Raw genomic sequence first — 8304 nt, 5'->3', positions numbered from 1 at the left:
TCAATCCTATTACTGTTGCATCAACAATAAGTTATTGCTGTGGCATGTACTCGAAATGGTAAGAATAAAAGATTCAGGACAAGGCCAACATCCCTCATTGGTTGTGTTTGGAACTAAATTTTGTGCGGCCACCTCAATTACCAAAAATGAGTAAAAAAAAAAAAAAAAATGTTGGGGTGGTGGCCCCAAAAAGCCCCCTCTTTGGGATGGCGGCCCCTGGGGTCAGGGTGGCGGCATTGCCTATATCTTGCCTGTGGTGCTACCACGGCTACAGTACGTGTAGTTCTATATTTGACCGCGGCAGGAAATTGTTTGGTGGCGCAACGATCACTCCGCATAAATTATCTACGGGCTATTTACCCGATACGCTGCGTATCATCGATGAAGTATTTGGTCTCCCAGTCCCAGCACGCACCGCTTTCACTTTAACAACGCAGCAGGCTGCCGTATGCTTTTTTCCAGATAAAACAACATAGAAATTGGGTCTCACTCTCAGATGCTTGGAAATCGCATATAGAGCCTTCTCAAATTCAAATATTTCTGGCATGTCTGGGGAGGGCCACCTGACCCCGGTTGGGCGGCGCACATCGGGAGCTTCACCTATGCTCTGTTTTCCGTCCACCTCTAATTTCAACCTGCCCTATGATTCAGTGTCCCATACTTCGATTATCAATAAATACTTATTCTGAACTTTCTTTTCTTAATACAGACGAGGGGAAGGCGAGGTGAAAATGGTGCTGATTTTGAAAAGAAGGAAATGCTGGATTGTTGTAGTCTCCAAATGAATTTTTTTGGTCCGAGAAAAGGTAGGATTATAGATCCATGCACTTGATTGGGGAAAACATTTCGAAGATGTCGTGTGACGGTAATGTAAAATGCATGGTGACACGACGACGGCCAACACTACGTTATGTAAACGTTGTCCCCAATCAAGTGCATGGATAGGAAGAAGCACATTTTCAAATTCATTTGCATCATTCATTTCAGGTCATACAGGTTGTGATTCTGGACAAAGAACATCTTTAATCCAAGTGCACAAACCAAACATATTTCTGAAAGTTTTAAGTCTAAAGTCAGTCTTTACCCTAATGCCCCATGAAGAAATTTGGGATATGTTTACAACCATACAACAGGCAACAGAAAGTGTCTAACTACAATTCGGCCTATCCCTTCAAAATTGTACATTTTCAGGTAGAGGTATAACTGCCACACACGATATAAAATCAGGAACATTTCTGCTGCGGTACTCTGGCGAACTCATTACAAGTGATGAGGGTGACCGTAGAGGGCTCCAGTACAAAAAAAGGCAACTGGGCAACTATCTATATTTTTTTTCCCACCGTGGAAAAGAATGCTGGTAAGGCAGTTCTTTAATACATATGACATGATTGCCTTTTGGATAGCTTAAAGGTTGGAATCACACTGACACTAGCGCTGATTAGCCAAGCTATCGACACTAGTAGTGACTAGCGTACATGGGTCTTTCCGTCATTTTGAATCCAGTAAACTGTGCAATAAACACTACAGGTGCAGCCTGAGCTGTTTACACATGGAACATGTACAAGGAAATGTGTGACTTCAGACTACAGATGACTAGAAAATTTGCGTTTGCCAAACAGTGAGTTTGGAAAAAATTATGGCGATTTTGTGCTTGCCGTTTGGCGAGTTAAGCAAGCTCATGGGGTTAAGTACAATCTGCCGTACCAAAAATCATCATCTTCCACCATGATTACAAATGATTTCTGTCGATTTTCTCAGCATTGATGCCACTTCAGAAGTGTGCCTGGCGAGACTAGTGAATGATGCCAAAGGGAGGGAGAGGAATGCCAAAGTGCAGAAGATGGTAACAAATGGTCAGCCTCATCTCTGCCTGTATTCCACAAAAGAAATACAGAAAGGGGATGAAGTTGCGTATGATTACGGAGAGAAGGATTTGGAGTGGAGAAAGGTATGTTGTGGATCCAAAGATGATTAGTATGGGTGGTTATATTCCCGCAGATTTTCACATTTTCTGTAAATCAATTTTGTCTAGTTTACCCCCCTAAGACGCTTGGTGGCTCCCTTCCCCTTGTGTCGTTCCTAGGCCGGGAATCTGGTAAATTTACAAGTAAGATGACACCTGTGCACCTGTAGATGACAACATTGTCAAATTGAATGTGTGTTCAGTTGGGAGATTGATTCTTTTGGTTTTTTTGTTTATTTAACTGGAATACTCATACTCGTAATACTTCTGAACTTACGGCCCGGACAAATGGATTGTGCACAGTAGATAGTTTGGTTGACACTAACCCAGCTTCCCAGCTTGAAGATATTTTATCCTTAAAACGCTTGAACTTGTGAGCACTAGTTTATTGGACTCATTTTAATTTCAGGAGCCAGGAAAAACCATTGACGATGTTGATTCCTGTAAGTACAAGTAATAGTTTTGGCATGGTACCCCCAAATAAAGGCCCTAATGAAAAATAATCAGGATATTCAGGGCAACTGCCCCCTATAGAGCTCTAGCTGGGATTTTTGATGCATCCCAAAAATGCATTTTGGCATAGAGAAGTGTAGCATTAGAAACTGGTCTTCTTGAGAAGCTGATGTGACGAGTATGATCCGAGTGCTGACAACAGTGCATTATTAATATTCAGATAATCAATTCAGCTTTAACAGTTCGGCAAAAGTGCTTATAATAGAACGTTGTCATAATAGTTGTATTATACAACACAGTCAGCCGGCCACGGGCTGTTTTCAGGTGAATTCTCTGACCACTCTGACGTCATTTTTTGCTACTCAACATAATTTTAGGTGGCAATTTTGCGTGATTTGGCACAGTTTGGAAATTGCTTGTTATCTCTATCAATCCTGCAAACAACCCATGAAGCCGCATGGGATAGATTTATAATGACCTTAGCTTATCTATAAAACAAAATATAGGTGAAGAAAGACAGTGATTAATTTCAATTCGGCGTTTTAAGACGGGGTTGGCCCCCCAAATTTGACATAAAATTTTTTTGAATATTTGCGCTTCTTCACCTGAATAGAAGATGAAAAATATGGTTGTCCAAGTTTGAAATATCAATTTATCGTTATAAATGGTATCAATATCAACCTCTGTAAAAATGGTATCATACTTTTATCAAACACTTGTTGTGGTGCAAGGTTTTTATTACGATTTTTTATTACGATTTTTTTATGGCACGATCTCCCACTAGGAGCCGCCACTGTCGCAGTGGTCAGAGAATCGCGTCTTTATGACAGAAAAACGGCGCGTGGCCGGCTGACTGAACAACCATTGTATAAATACAACTACTAGTTGACAAAAACAGATTTCAAGAACATTTTAAGTGATAAAACTGATACTAGTATATCGTCCAAAATTCGAAAAATCCTTGGTAGAACTCAAAATTTGCTTTGGGTTGATCGATGTTAAATATTGTGCTGCCCTCTATGAAACAGGAGGCAATTTTCCGATGAGGATAACCTTGCTCCGATGGTACCGGAAGCTGAAGATTGCAGTAAGTGACAACGTTATCGTTGTCATAAAAAACAATGTTGCACTTTATGACAACGCAAAGTTGTTGAATAACACAACGTTGTATTATAATCACTTTTGCCGAACTGATAAAAGCTCACCATTTAATTTGTCCAATGCTGTGCCCCACCTTGCTAAAGCTAGCTGTAGACACATATACTGTAGTGCTCAGCATTACTTAATTTAGCACAGCCATATTCAAATTGGCTGAGACACAAAAAAATGCCTGTCTCTGAATCTGATGGCTCCGTGCTATTCCAGCTTGCACAGCATGACACAGCCGTATTTCTAAAATCAAATCAGTTTAATATTTGGCACAGCATTTGTTGGCTCAGCCACAAGCTGTCTGTGGTTGCTTGCGCATTGTGGCATTATTGTGGCATTATTTACAATCCCTAGCGGTGACATAATGTTGGTGCCAATCAGATTGTGCCTTCCGGCGCTACATGATTTGTTTATGCCGCCCTCGCCACATGTGATGAGTCGTGCATAAAAGCCCACAAATCGATGTTTTTGAAAACAGCTTAGCCCGAGTTGCAAGTCATCCGCATGCACAGTGCTTCTGGACAGCGCTTCCCGACGCAAGCAACTTGCAATATGCTGTGCCAAATAATGCTGAGCGCTATTCGTCTGTCTGCGGCTAGCTTTAGCAAAGGTATCGGTTCTGGTTGGGTACTTCATGCAGTTTGCCTGGTGTGAATATTCTATTCTAGTGGGCTATTCACTTTCAGGGAGGCTGTTTCTAATCCAGCTCAATCATGACATCAGCCATGCCATTTGCGTTAGCCAACAGGGAGCCGAAGGAGTTGAACAGGTCAGTGTCTGACCTTTATTTATTTATAGTCTTTAGTTTTAAAGAGTCAGTAGATTAGAGCCACACTGCTTTGCATTATGCGCAGTCACACTCACAGCGAGCATTTAAAACTACCCAGAAACATCTGAGCCGAAATCGGGTCACTTATGACTTCTACTTTTTGTCTACTGGCCCATTTACGTTTTGCTGGCAAATCTGCCAAATATCGCATTGCATCGTTTTGTTTCGATTCGTTAATGCCAGAAGAGTATGTGGTTCTCGCCTTCCGGGCACAGACCCTCTTTCCCCAACAATGTTCGCAAAGCTCCCCTTAAATCGTGAATTGCAAATAGCGGGTAAGCTAGGCGATCGTGTTCCTTTATTCACTCATTGTTGCTTCTATAGATCTAAAGCAGTATAACCCTAGATGAATACATGCTTAGTTATCTCCACTGAAGAGAGACTGTGGTAGTCTCGGCTTCAGTGGAGATACCACAGCGCCACTTCATACCATCCTTCCCGACGACCGTAGTCGTCCTCCACCCCACCCTCAACCCTCAAAATTATCATTCCTCTGGATCAGAGAATGTAGTCCGAATGAATCATCCGAATGTCCACAACTCCACTAATGGTCATGATCAGCTAGCCTGAACACTGACATAAAATTTAAAGTTAAGTCCGAAAAAAAGTAATCTCATAGGCATTGGCAATTATAGCATTTATAGTCAACATTTCCGCTCCACAAAGCCTATCAAAAGTTGTTAATTCTGTTTAGTTTTATAATCATACCTAACCTTTTTGTACTTGCAGGCAAAACTCTTTACCAGGAGGACCTTAAGTATGATAATCCAACAAATAGAAGCAACACCAGAATTTTTAATTGGCCTCGAAGACGTCCCTCAACTCTTGTTAACATTTAACGAGGTGAGTCATAAAAGGGCCATTTAGATGGCAGATGAAAGGAATGCATTCAGATCTGATTCTGATGTAAACATAATGAACTGTCTTAAACACACTTCTCGTGCAATAAAGCTTGAGAGAAAAAGCTACGCTAATGCACCCAGGTAAAACGAATCTGGATTCAGTATCGATTTATGTGCCCATACTAAGGGGTCATGCCCAGTGTTATTTGTTCCAATTGCAGAGGTTGAATAAAAGGTTTAGCACAAATCAGCCACATGACCCGACCGAACGTCAAAAAAACAATACCGGTAATAAAATTACCAGTTCTGGTACTGGTAGACTCCCGCGCTTCATTTAGATTGGAGGATACTCCACTCGACTCCATTCATCATTCCGCAAAGGCTGCAAAATTAAGAAGTTCGAGAAAATTTCTGGGAAATCCTGTCCTATCTTTTACAGTGTACAAAGAGTCACGATGAAGAAACAAGGAAGAGTGCCGAAATCCTTCTTGTGAAGTTTAAAAAATCAAAGAATAGACCTGACAGTAACAATCTGGAGGAAGGTATATAAAGATAAAAATATTTTGAACTGTGATTTGTCATGGATGGGACAGTTGCTGCCAGTGCTAAACACATGTAACACTTTGTCAGGCACAATTGATATGCTTTTACAATAGCATATTTATACTTGATAGCCAGTAAATCACAGATGGCAGGCACAAAACGAACACTGTCTGACACTTAATCAGCGAAACACTATTCTCAGGTTTGCGCAAGTGTTCTCATGTGAGCCTTTTAATACCATGACAGAGGGTCCATCGTTAGACATGGGTGGCACGTTTCAAAAGTCACTGAACTGAAACTTGGTACAAATGTGCCCCTGAATGACCCCTACTCGGAGACCGTACTGCGGCCTTATATGCTTCATAGTTTGGCCACCTGGGAGCCATCAAATGTCAAAAGTGAAAATGTGCGATATCTCCCTTGATACTTGTTCGAATATTTTAAAAAAATATATGGTACGGTAGTAGGTACTTCTAGCAAGGGTACATCACATATCTTTTGGGTTTTTATTTGACCTACTTTTCAAGGTCACTGAGGTCAAAGTCTTCTGAAACAGCAACCTCGTTGGACAAAGAGTGTATGTTTTGTGACCACTACCTGACTGTCGCTTCACACCTCAAACTTGGTACCAGTACAAATACAGCAGTTATTGTCCATTGGTGATTCTCTCCTCTTCATGCCATTGTTGGTGTAGGACCATTTCATTTATGTAAGATAGGGGGTGATGTATGAATACCTATTGTCTCAACTGCTTCAGCTGAGCTCCAGACCTTTGTGGCCCTTGTGTTTTAACCACCCATTACCGATAATATCGGCGATATATGCCCCACATTTTGGAAACGCCCAACAAGGAAGGTTTCATTCATTGAAAGATTACCATAAATGCTTTGACCATTTCACTGTTTAGCTCACCTCTTAGCAGAGGTGAGCTTATCCCATACCGTGGCGTCCGTCGTCCGTCGTCGTCGTCGTCGTCGTCGTCGTCCGTCGTCCGTTAGCAGGGCACGTTTCGTAACTGTTAGAGCTATTGAGTTGAAACTTGGTACACATGTACCCTTATGTAATGACACCTGGGAGACCAAGTTTCGGTCCGATTCGTTTCATGGTTTGGCCACCAGGGGGCCAAACGTTAAAAGTGAAAATATGCAATATCTCCCTTAATAGTAGTCGGGAAATTTTGAAAAAAATATGGTAGGTACTTCTAGCAAAGGTGCATCATATATCCTCCGGGTTTTTGATTTGACCTCCTTTTCAAGGTCACAGAGGTCAAATGGTGTAAATTGGCCGTTAGGATGTAACGATGGCACGTTTCTAAACTGCAATGACTATTGATACCAAATTTGGTACACATTTACCCCTTAGTCAGGTGATCTCAGGGACCGAAGTTTGGTCCAATATGATTCACCACTTGACCACCAGGGGGCAAAATCCAAAAACCTTAAAAATGTGATTATTCCTTAACTTCTTGCCCGATTGCCACCAATTTGATATCATGGGTACACCTAACCACCATACAGTATATGTCACACAGGTTTTTAATTTGACCTTCTTGTCAAGGTCACAGAGGTCAAATGGCGTAAATTCGCCGTCGGGCCGTAACTATGGCACGTTTCTTAACTGCAATGACTATTGATCACAAATTAAGTACACATGTACCCCTTGGTCAGGTGATCTCAGGTACCGAAGTTTGGTGCGATCTGATTTGCCGTTTGGCCTCCAGGGAGGGGGCCAAATCCTAAATTCTTCAAAATGCCATTATTCCTAGTAATGACTTGCCCGATTGGCACCAATTTTATATCATAGGTACATCTAATTCTAACAACCATTCAATGTGTCACCCGGGTCTTCTTTGATTTGACCTACTTTTCAAGGTCACAGAGGTCGAATGTACTGTAAATTGGCCATTTTGGGGAAATTGTAATTGCTTGGACCTACATCAAACCTAACACTACATGACACAAGACCATGCTCTTTATCCATCTTTCCTCCACATGAGGTGAGCACAATGGCCCTGGCCATTTCATTTGTTATTTAGAGTTTATAATATTTTCAGTTGAAAAACAACCATTGGAAGCCTCTGCTGGCATCTCTGCAGATGATCTGGACATTAATGGCCCTGATGAGGAGCTGGAAGACACACATGGTGAGTTAGTTTTTGAGTGCTATATTAAGCAGTCAGAGTGGCAAACAGCAGATCCTCTCTATTTAAAAAAGGACACCTCTGCAACTGAGAAATGCTGTCCTTGATAGGGAGGTGTCCTGATTACAGAAGTCAAGTTGTATATAAATGATTCCATTTGGGACCATCACTACTGCCCCTAGTTGTACACAGGACTGACTGTCCTGCTAAGAAAGGTGTCTGCAAAGGGAAGTTCCAATAATTACACCTATTGTCTCAACTGCTTCAGCTGAGCTCCAGACCTTTGTGGCCCTTGTGTTTTAAACCACCCATTACCGATATATGCCCCACATTTTGGAAATGCCCCACAAGGAAGGTTTCATTCATTGAAAAATTACCATAAATG

The sequence above is a fragment of the Lineus longissimus genome, chromosome 10, assembly GCF_910592395.1.
Source record: "Lineus longissimus chromosome 10, tnLinLong1.2, whole genome shotgun sequence".
Lineage (NCBI taxonomy): Eukaryota > Metazoa > Nemertea > Pilidiophora > Heteronemertea > Lineidae > Lineus > Lineus longissimus.
The sequence above is the reverse complement of the archived record's forward strand: the minus strand, read 5'-3'. Positions refer to the sequence as shown.